Source organism: Lissotriton helveticus, chromosome 2_2, assembly GCF_964261635.1.
Source record: "Lissotriton helveticus chromosome 2_2, aLisHel1.1, whole genome shotgun sequence".
NCBI lineage: Eukaryota > Metazoa > Chordata > Amphibia > Caudata > Salamandridae > Lissotriton > Lissotriton helveticus.
Window position 1 is genome coordinate 407,814,556 of NC_136060.1, and position 12,090 is coordinate 407,826,645.

Consider the following 12,090-nt stretch of genomic DNA (forward strand, 5'->3'; position numbering starts at 1 on the left):
AAGAGCCGGCTGCCTTGCAGCAGAATGCGCCCTGCAGGGGTGCAGGCCCGACAACTTTTCGGAGAGGCGAAGGTGGCCTCCCGAGTTTTCTTCATCTAGCGCCACCTCCCCTTGACCTTGGCAGCAGGCGGCAGACCAGGCTCCGGTTACCTTACCCAGGAGAGTCACCGCCGGTGGGCGAAGGTGCGCCGGGCAGTCTTTCGCTGCTCGGGTATCCGGCGCACCCACCAGCAGCTGGCCAGACAGGCAGACATTCTGGACCGGGAGCAGGACCTGTTGGACCTGCTAGGTGTCGAGGTTGTGGGGCTTGGTAAGTAGCTAGTAATATATAGTAGTATAAGTATTGTGTATAATTCTTGGACGAATAAGTAACACGATTACTGGTGCGCTTAGTTACATTGCAGATCAATTCCGTTTCAAAATCTTCTGTGATTGTATGACACTGGTGCTGCTCGGCACTTCTCTTACTTGTTTGTAGCTTTGCGCTAGCTTGGGCTGATTATTGATGTTAGAGTTTACTTTAGAGAACTGAAGTTAGTTAATGCTATTGCTAAAGTCTAGTCCTTCCATTGTCCTTCAGTGAAATAGCTGTGGATGGATAATAGGTTTACTTAGTATTAGTTCATATTTTTTTACCGTCTGCGTGACACCTCCTCTGTCACTGAATGTTTAGTTCTTACCCCAGTCCTCCATAGAACCTTTTTGTAGTTTGTTTAGTGAGTGGTAGGCTTGGCATGCAATAGCATTGTCAGTCAGTAGCAGAACAACATATTACGCAACCAACCAACAATTGGTGTATGCACAAATTTATGCATGTGTCCTCCATCTCATCTATGCATTTTTGCTGGCAAAAATAAAATGGAAATGCAGACTTACTGAACAATTGGTCCGTCTGGAATAGGTGGCATAGGTCACGTGGTACTTAGGCTTCGTTAGCATTCTGGAACCAGAATGATTATGGAACATTGTATTAGTGATAAGAAAACAAAAGAGAGAGCAAGGGATGTTTTTCACTGGAAGTGAAAGCGAGATTACTCCTATTCCCCTGAAAGGAACTCGGTACAACAAAAGGAGGAGTATCCCCAACGGAGATTGGATCTCTGGAGGGCGAACTGACTGGCAAAAAGGAAAACAATTCAACCTTTTGTTTAAAACCCATCACTCACCCACCTAGTGGTGACATGCTTCATCATCGGGGTCCACCCTGGTGACCTAGCGTCACCAGGATGTGCTTCAACACCTGTACTACAGTGGAGCGGGTTGTGACTGTAGGTGCAAAAAAAGAAATGTTAAAAATTGTCCTGGTTTAGCTCAGAAAATAGATTTTATTTTGGAGCAACTGAACAATGTTTAAAAAATATTTAGCGAGACCCTGGAAGGTGAGTTACGACCAGAGAGTCTCTATATGTGTTGGTGTGTACCTAAAGGCAAACTGGCCAATGGTATATGAGCTCTATCGAATGGATGAGCCGAAAAATGAAAAAGGAGACTTAGTTATAGGCTCTAGCGTACTTTAACGGGCAGGGGGTAGGTTCTTCCCGTCATAAAAACATATTAGTTAGCGGGCGAGGAAAAAGGCCATTCACCTACTGCTACCGGCCTCTGCTCGGCTAGTCCGAGCAGAGGCCGGTAGCAGTAGGTGAATGGCCTTTTTCCATTTTTCGGCTCATCCATTCGATAGAGCTCATATACCATTGGCCAGTTTGCCTTTAGGTACACAGGGGCACTGGATAGGGTGCGCCTTTTAGGGGGCACACACCTTCCGTCCACCTGTTTTTGGTCCTGATGAATACCGGGCAACCGCCCTATTGGTAGAAACATGTCGACCAACTCACACCAACACATATAGAGACTCTCTGGTCGTAACTCACCTTCCAGGGTCTTGCTAAATATTTTTTAAACATTGTTCAGTTGCTCCAAAATAAAATCTATTTTCTGAGCTAAACCAGGACAATTTTTAACATTTCTTTTTTTGCACCTACAGTCACAACCCGCTCCACTGTAGTACAGGTGTTGAAGCACATCCTGGTGACGCTAGGTCACCAGGGTGGACCCCGATGATGAAGCATGTCACCACTAGGTGGGTGAGTGAGGGGTTTTAAACAAAAGGTTGAATTGTTTTCCTTTTTGCCAGTCAGTTCGCCCTCCAGAGATCCAATCTCCGTTGGGGATACTCCTCCTTTTGTTGTACCGACATTTGATTAGTGTTCATATAAGTAGATGGTCCATGAATCCTGAAAGCCAGTAGGTGTTTTGTGTAGGTAGGTGAATTTTATTGCAATTGTTGTTTCCTAAAATGTTTGAGGTTTTTTTAAAGGATTTATTTGTTCCACATCACTCAATGTTTATGTCTTTCTTTATTATTTCTTACATGATCAGCACCCAGGGGCAAGAAGACGGGGTCCGAGTTGGCGGAACAACCACCAAAGGAGCGCTCCACTACTGAGGATCTTGCTGCTGGCCCCAGTAAGTCCTACAGTGCTTATAATATTAACAATTATATTTCCCTAACTTTTAACGCACCTTATTTTTTCCAAACTATTAATTACGCTTTCTCCTAATTACATTTTTAACAAAAGCTTCTTTGATCTTCATTATCTGTTTTCCAAATTTTGGGTATCCCTGCCTTTCAGTTCCTTCAAACTGTCTCTGCTATGACTCTCTGTACTACTACTATTAGACTGTCTGTAGCTAAGCTTGCCCTGTTGGCCACTCTTTAGTTAAGGTTTTCTTTTGAATAAAGCTGTGATAGAACAATAGCTGTAGCCACTGGGTCCACTCCTGTCCTTTGCGTTGTCCTCTTTAATCTCTAGGCTTTGACAATTCCCACCCACAAAATGCACAACCAGATGTTTATCTAGTATTTTTTGTTAGGGTAGTAGTACGTACTACTACTACTGTTGTGGGTATTCTGCACACACACATACAGAACAGAACTATGCACAAGAAAATCGGATGTTGGTGATGGGAGGTTGGACCTTACACCTCAGTTAGAGAACTAGGACCCACAATTCACTGACCGACTAACTATAGTGTCTCAGTCATTACTTAGTCATTATGTCCCGAACCCCCACACGAAGATACCCAATGATTTTATTACACAACCCAGAACATAACACCCTTTTGCTTACTCACTCGTGTTAGTCCACAACACCATAGACACACCAAATATACCACATAGTCTATGTTCAAGTTCAAATCTTTATTTTTTGCAAATAATAACAAGCTTTGTAAGTTGTTCCATGAATTACATCCCGCTCCAACATGAAAAATAAAGGAGATTAAAGTAAACATTTGTACAAGTAGTGCATGATAGAGAATCTGTGTGAATTCTTGGAGACCCCTCACCGTTGAACGTATACTGGTTACATGCATCCTTCGTAAACTCTGCAAATCACTGGTTCGTAGAAGGGAATCTTCTGCCTATTATGAGAAAAATGGAGCACGTTAGACAGTATATTACAATTATGCAAGCTTTTTGCAGTCATGCCAAAAAGTGTAAAATTATGGCTAAGCAATAGGGACTAACCGAACTCCATAAAAAAAGTGACTTGTTTTTCAACCTCTTCACTTGTATGCAACACTCATGTGGCCTCAAAGGCGTCTTACTGCGCAACAAGCTGCGAGGTAACATGGGCAAAAGAGTAGACACGAATCTAAAATGGTTACATGGCTCAGGCTAACTTCCCAAAGACTACAGTAGGAGTAGAGATGAGTTGACCCTAGGGACCATATAATAATAAATCTAATGTCTGTCTACTGACTCCTGTAGTACGCAATTTGGACAAGTGATGATTTACGTTGTAATTTAAGTGTTTTTTCAATCTTCCTTCCTGGTGAAAAAGAGTAAAATAGGGGGAGGCGTAGAGCCATATAAAAAGGTGTACTTGTTTTTATAGGTGCACTGCCAGTACCAACCATCAGTGCCGGCGGGGCCAGCGGCGATGCCAATGCTGCCATTCGGAAGATGCAGCACCTGCAGGAGCACCAGTGGGGGAGGAAACAGCAGTGGTGGGCGGTGGTAAGTTATATCCATTACTTATTGTCATTATTAGCTGGAAGGGGAACACTTCACTCACTGTACTGTGAAACTTATTAAGTAAGTATGAACTTGAAGTTGTACAAGGGTTATACAAGGGTTGAAGAAGACACCCTTTACTTAGCATTACCAATGCATTAGCAATAGCAATACCAGCGTGAGATGAGTAAACAAATGGCCTCTTCTATCAGACTCCAACTCAGCTGTGTAAGTTATGGAGAAGACTAAAAGTCAGATCAGATGACCTTGATGGATGTGTTGAACCAAAAGGGAAAGAAGAACTAGGGTGGAAGGAGGAAGGACGAAAGATGTACGACTAGCAGAGAAGGATACTTTGGAAGCAGCATGCAGGTGGCTGATGGGAATCAAATGCATGGGTTGTTGAAGGATGGGTGGAAGGTGAAAGAAGATGCCTGCCTGGGTGGGCGACACAATATGGTTGGATAGTGGATAGCAAGAATCATCAGCGGTGTTTGTGTCAAACCCAAAGCCAAGGCAACGAAGGAAGAAGTGGACGCATGGGTGGTTGTTGGTGAAAGTGAAATGAGCTAAGGTTTGTGAAAAAAAACCTAATAACAAAAGAATGATTGACATTTTCTTGTAATGGATGGATGCCCCCTGGATTTATTCATCATAGGTGGAGACTGTTACTGGATGCACACGAGTCTTACTTTGAAGATAATGTAAAAGAAACTGCACCAGAGTAGCAAAGCAGAGGTACATCATATATTATATAAAAGTAAGATTTCATTTCAGAATACAGTTGATGACTCAGTAGTTTGCAAGCACATTATATATATATATTATCAAGCGCCTACCTCTGAATCCAAGGACCACTTCCTACCTATGTTAATTTTTCTTCTAATTTTTATTTATATGTTTACTTACCAGTAATTGTCCACAATCCATAATTTGCTCCCCCCACCCTGACCCTCGCCACGTCACCGCCCGCCAGCACTCTCACCTCTGACCACAACTGGACTGAGATATGTCGTTCCATATAAGTAATGATGATTGGATCAGAAGTGTATATCATTATTAATCTCAGTAATCTGCCTTTTTGTAGTCGCCAGGGCACAGTGAAAGTGAAATTGAGCAATTGCCTTTCATGTAACAGAGAGAGTATGGCCAGTGTCACCCGTAATCGAAAAATATACGAGCTTCCCCACCTGCAGCTTAGTAAATAAAAGTAACAGGCATCTGCGTATTGACTCGTATGTTGGTCTTGGACGCAAGCTTAGCTGACTGAGCTGGCTTGCCGGCTACAGCCTACAACAAGGTTATGTAATGTATGTAAACTAGAGATAAGAAAAAGACTGGTGTGCTTCTGTGTACTGAAGTCCATCCATAGTACTAGGGCAAGTATAACGGCGGAAAAAAACTCCAACAAATATTAGAGGCCGGGGAAGCAGGAGGATAGATCCTTAAAGTTACCACAAATGTTATGTACTGCGCTTGCTAGTGCTACTGTGCCGCTATGTGTTGAATTCATTTTGTGTTACTGTTTTGCTAAGAGTTTTGGTTACAATTCTGTTTCTTTCTTTATAGATCCTCCTTCCCAAAAACCAACACAGAAGGAGTTGGCAGCCAGGGCAACCAAAACTGCAGGTCATCGTTGAGGAATACCGCCGGCTGGTGGCTCAGGCCGAGGAGGAGGAAGAGGCGGTGGCAGCAGCTGCTGCCTCTTCCAATGCCCCGGGCCCCAGCCAGGCTCCGCCTGCAGGAGTACGGCACCGCGGTCAGGCAGCTGCCCACCACCGCCATCTGTCAACATCTGCTGTCCCCCCACATGGATGCAAATGTAGGTGATGTGCATGTTGCCAGCAACTTCTCCTCCGGATGGCACAGCTGGAGGACCAATTAGAGGAGCGCGTGATAATCCTGGTGGAGAAACACCTTAACGCCCGCCGATTATAGATGGACCCTGTTGATTTGCCCCTTTTTTAGAACATTCGTTGGACTTGGACATTGGTTGGGGTTAGGGAGAGGGGTGGGTGAGGTGTGGGATAGGCTATTTTTGTTCTTAAAATAAATGTTATTTATTTATACTTACACATACGATGTTAATGTTTTGTGGTGGGGTTACTGTTTCATGAATTAATGTACGTCACAAGGTTTACTTGCAGATGCAGGGCAGCAGCCAGTGTTAATAATCTCCTGCCAATTTTGTAACATGTAAACAGATAGATGCGGTACCCCTCACTGAGTTATATTTGTCCGACGAGTACTACTAGTACTACCAGTCGCTCCTCCTACTCCATTATACCTCCCAGCAAACTTATCTTACCTGTGATTGATGATGATTAAGTTCGTCACAGCAATGGCTGCATGGTTTCCCAGGAAATGGTTGTGGTGGTAGTTGTAGACAGACACTGGCACTAGCATTTGCAAACAAAAAAAAAGAGACAGTCATTTGCCTGAGAGAGACTGTGGAAGTAGTAGAAAAGTACAGTACATAAGAAGATTGCCAAACAAACAATATTGCAACTGCTAAAGTAAAAGAAAACAATGGTGGCAGGGACAGCCTAGTACAAGAAGCTAAGAAGTTAAACTAGTTGTGTCGAAGGAGTCACTTAAACACAATCCTAATAGTTTAATGCTGTAAATGCAATCAATGCCGGCAATTAATTATGATGCATTTGGTGGGTCCCTTTGGGAAATTAAGTGGCTTGTACATACACTGAGCATGGTTGGGCAAGCAGAAGAAGATCCTCGCCCTGCCTCGTTGACATTTAATTAGTGTTGCTTTCACCACATCTGCCCCAGCAAGCGTGTGATTAATTGTTGGTGTAGATTTAATGTAGCCACATCACACCTCAATATAAAACCACACAGCCCAGGGGAAGAGGGTTAGGGTTTGATGAATGGATGGGAAGGGGGGTTTGGGGAAAGGTTTGACAAAGAAAAACAGTACGCATGGAGTAGACAACAAAGGCAAAACAATATTTGAAACGAGGATGATCCACTATCCAATAAATCTATAAAGGTTGAAAAAGGAAATGCATGCATGATGAAGATAACTTGATGGTTAATGAGTAGTACTTATCTACTACTACACAATTCGACAGTACAGGGAAGTAGTATTATATGAAATTTGCCTTGGCTGTATGGCCTCAGAGAAACCCTAATTACCTGCTGTACCGGGCTGAAAGCTGGCAAAGAAAATTGAAAAATAGTTGTAGGGAGCAATTATCAAACAAAGTCACACAGTCGTAAAATAAATGAAGAGAAAAAAGGAATCAAATTATTAAAAAGACGAAAATGATACAAAAGTTACTGTATTATCCAGGTCCAAATGTGTAGTGTTATCTCGTCATTCATCTTGGTCCTCCCTTCCATGGACACTCTGTACATCATTCTTGGGTGCCACTGGCTGGTTGATGAGGATTGGTAAGGTAAGTATGAGTTGTTGCTCCAAGTATAATAGCACTGGGTAAAAGGCTGGCCTGTAAGTGTTGATGGAAAAATAAAAGGGGTATTGAAAAATAAATGAATGGAAAAAAAACATCAATTACGGCGTAGTGCAAAAAAAACAAGACTCTTGCGCGAGAAGACTTTCAGACTGAGGCGGCTTGGATACATTGTATCTACTCTACTATTTAGTAACACAGCATTAATCTACAAGAACAACAAGACAGGAGCCAGCACAGAACAGGCCCATGGCACCGGGCTGTGACCCAAACTCCATTTACCTTACTTTTTGACAGAGCCAGACAAAAGGCATATACAGCAACCTAGCATTTTCCAAATCAAGTGACTAAAACAATGCGCCACTGTCAGTCATCATCATACCACTATTCGACTCCACCACTACACAGACATGTAGCCTAGGTCTGCTGTGGTTCTTGTTGATTGGTTGTGTTTACCTTTATGCCACTTCCTGAAACATATTCCATCAATCATCTCAGATCCAACTGACTGACAGCGTGCAAAGATAGTATGTCATCATCAGGTGTGGTACGTGTACGTGTTGTCCAACAGACCAACACCAACTCAGTCTGTAGTGAGTGACTCCGATTAAGTAGGTCCAGACTGCCCCTGCAGTAGTACGAGTACAATTGGTTATTTTTAAACGACATGGAAACATTGACTATCACTTGAGTCACTTTTACTTTAACTACTAGTATAGTTCGACTTCATGCACATTTGCTCAGAGTCAGCAAGCATCCAATGCAATGCATCATTAATTAATCATATACCTGTCTTGCTCTTCGGCTGTCAGATCAGAGATGCGGAGCCTTCTGAAAGTGATGACGAGTTTACTTTAGTTTTGGATACCTGCTCAAGTTCTGACAGTGAAGAGTTGTGTATGCCTGCAGACAGAGGTGGTAGTCTTAAGACAGTGATTAGTTTTGGATTGGAAACAAAACAAAAGATGGCAATAGTCAAGTACGTTTAACTTGTTATGGAGGGACAGTTAGAGGCTACATTATTGTACTATTATCCATCTCCATCCAATGTCTGGCAAGATGGAAATGTATTTAGCGGGAGTCAGGAAGATGGAGCAGGACTCTGAGGAGTGGAGTGGACAGTTAAATGCACAGACGTGCAACTCCGATAGGTAAATAAAAATAAGAGAGGGTGGTGATGGATTTGTTGTGGTTTGATTTGAACCAGAAAGACAGATATACACACAAATAAAGGAAGGGAGAAAGTAACAATTTGAAAGCCTAGTTGTCAGGGAAGAAGAGCTTGTCCTCAAACCCTGGTGGTGTCTTTGGAGTCGCTCTCCTCTTCCTGCTGTAATTCACGTATTTTGTAGTCCGGTGGTATGAAGTGCTGATTCATTTTGATCATGGTTAACTTCTCCACGTTTTTGGGTGAGAGACTGGTCCTTTTCACAGTTACAATGGCACCAGCAGCACTGAAAACACACTCAGAAGAGACACTTGCGACAGGGCAATCCAGATACTTTATCGCTAGCCTGCTGAGCACTGGCCATTGGCTTCTTTTCCCATACCAATACACCAATGGGCTTTGCTCCATGAAGACCTCGGTTTTGTCATCCAGATAGGCCTGGACCATCCGCTCAATGTTCAGTGGTGCTCCGATTTGCTTGGCCTCTTTTGATTTTGCACCAGCAACGGACTTACCCATCCCTTTCTGTAGAAACCAAGCAGCTATTCTTTTTGCTGTGTCTGATGAATCAGATCCTGTTGGTGCTGTTGTTGATATTATTGGTAGTGTTGGTGACTGCTGGGAAGCAAACACACTGCTCTCATGCTCTGAAGAAGAACTTGACTCTGGATGCCCTATAGTACTTGCACTGTCCTGGGCTGGCACTGGCAGGCCTCTAATTGAGAGCAGTTCATTTTCTAAATCAGTGGCTTCCTCAGCGATTAAAGTTTTGTACTTGGCAACATCCCCTTCTAAAAAAGGAATTAAAGCATTACTGTTCAGAAATAATTTGTACCGTGGATCCAAAATTGTGGCAGTAATGTAATGTTGATGTGACACAATCTTATTTTGAATCCTTGTATTGTCAGATAAGCGGCCGGCTAAGGCGTTCGCCAAATAACATGCGTCTACTTTGTCTTCCACACCTTTGTATGTTTCAGACACCTCATTCAGCTCTTGCTCTAGCATGTACAACAATGGGATAGCTTGGCCCATAGTACAGTCCTCCCTGCTGACTGCACATGAGAAGACCTCAAAAGGAAGTAGCATCTCTGTCAGGCATTTAATGAGGTCCCATTTGCCACATCTCTACAGTCATGGCTTTCACAGTAGGATCCCCTAATCTTCTTGTCATGACATAAGCATTAAGTGGTATGTACTGGTCAAACAGCCGATCAAGCATGTATTAAGTTGAGTTCCAACTTGTTGGCACCTCCTGGATAAGTGCTATGACTGGCATTGTATGCTCACGTTGAATGACCCTTAGCTGCTTCCGGGCTTTAAAAGAATGGTTGAAATGTGTGCATATTCCTCTGAAGGTGGTCAGTAAGTTGCTGACTTTGCTTTCATTTTTCAGAATGTCTTGAACAACAATTTTAATGCAGTGTGCCAAACATGGGACCCTGAAATAGCCATCATCTTTCATGGCCTTAACTACATTACTGCCATTGTCTGTGGCAACAAAACCAATGTTAAGCCCTCTTTGCCGCAGCCGTGCAAAGACCTTGCGGTTAAACTCAGCCAAAATGTTTGCAGCAGTATGAGATTTCTCCATAGCAAACATAGCTACAGTTGCATATCTGCGAGTCTCGTTAAAAATCTCAACAGTGTCAATGCCTGCAGATAGATTTTCTCTAACACCTGAAAAAGAGATCCAGTGTGCAGTGATGCACATGTAATCAGTGACTTTGCAACTGGTCCACATGTCTGTTGTCAGGTGGATATTATGAACAGCACTCTGATGTAAGGCTTTTCCAAGCAATTCCAGCACGTCGTGATGTAGTGCTGGAACAGCAACTCTGGCAAAATAGTAGCTGCGGGGAACCTTCCATTTTGGGCATATGGTTGTCACAAATTCCAGAAAACCCACCCCTTCAACAAAAGAAAAAGGGAGAAGGTCCAGTGCTAACATTTTAGCCAGCTTAGCATTGTACAAACGTGCTATTGGGTGGTTGCATTCGTACTTTCCCTCCTGCCTAGTAAACAGGCTAAGGATGGTATGCTGCGTGGTATTTCTTGCTGTTCGGCTCGACGCAGCACTTTGCATCGCAGACTTCGCAGTACTCCTTGGTGTCTTCGGCTGACTCTTACTCTTGTGCCACTGAGATGTTGCTGATGTGGAGGATGTGGGCTTTACCACTCAGTGCTGGGGACAGGGCTACTTTGTGTACCACTACCAGATAGAAAGTCTCCCTATTCTTCTTCCTGTTCGACCGTGAGTGGACCTTGTACTACTTTATCCCCACCAACATCAATGGTTCCAGTTTTTATGCTACGAAGGTGGTCTTCCCACCTGATTGTGTGGTGTTTTTTCAAATGGGTCATTTGGCCTCCGGTACCATAGGTTGTACCAAGCTTACCACGACTAACAGAGTAATGACAAATGGAGCATATAGCAATGTTCGACTCCTTTGCGCTAACCGTAAAGAAGTCCCACACTGGGGAGCTTAACTTTTGTCTCCTGCTAGAGGTGCCACTTTCAATGCCGGATAAACTGGAGGGTGTGTGTTGAATTTGACTATGTGGCTGTGCAGTAGTACCACTACCTACTTCTGAGGTGGTGCTTGCGCTGGATGTAGGACGCTGCCGGCCCTTTGCTAATTGTAAATATGGAAGCTGGAGGTCGTGTTGGTGTTGCCTGTGTTGGAGATATGCGTGCTACATCCCTAGTCGCAGCCATTCTGGATAGGGTAAAAATGTTGGTCTCCATGTCCTCGGGGCCAGGAGTGATGCTTGTGATGACTGGTTCAGACTCATCATCATTATTATCCTGATGTTCTACATCGACCACATAATTGTAAGGCTTTCTGGAACCTTCCTTTTCCCTAGCCTGGTCTTGGGATGTGTCTCCCTCTCCTGCTCAGGTTGTTGTGGCTCCCAAATGAGATCTAGATCATCAGAAGGGATGCTTGGTAGAAGAACTAGATGGACTAACCCTCCTTTTCCTTGGTGGGGATTTGGAAGACAATAGATCTCCTGCATGAGTGGCTTCCTCTTCTTCTTGCTCTGCATGAGGCTCAATTTCCTGAACTGCCCCTACTTCGGGAGGAACAACAACTACTATTGCGGGCGGTGGTTACGGTTGTTCACCACTTATCTGCTGTGTTCCCTCATGCTTTGATTGTGTACTACTTTGAGATAGCAATAAGTTTAGACCAGGCTCAGCATCACTGCTTTCCACCATTAGGTTGGCTACCTCTTCCACACTCATCTGCTTGGGCCTGGGTTGGTGGGTTGGGCCCACTGATGCAGAGGTGCTGGCCCCAGCTTGCACCCCTGACACCGCTGCTGCAGGCGTACTTTTTGGTTAGCCAAAAAAGGTTTTGGGGTCAACACCAGACATAAGTGTCACTTCCTTCTTCTGTTCTTCCTTCTTCTTCTCAGCAACTTTTTTGGTCTTGGAGGACCTGGTACCTGCTTTCTTTGGGCCCATC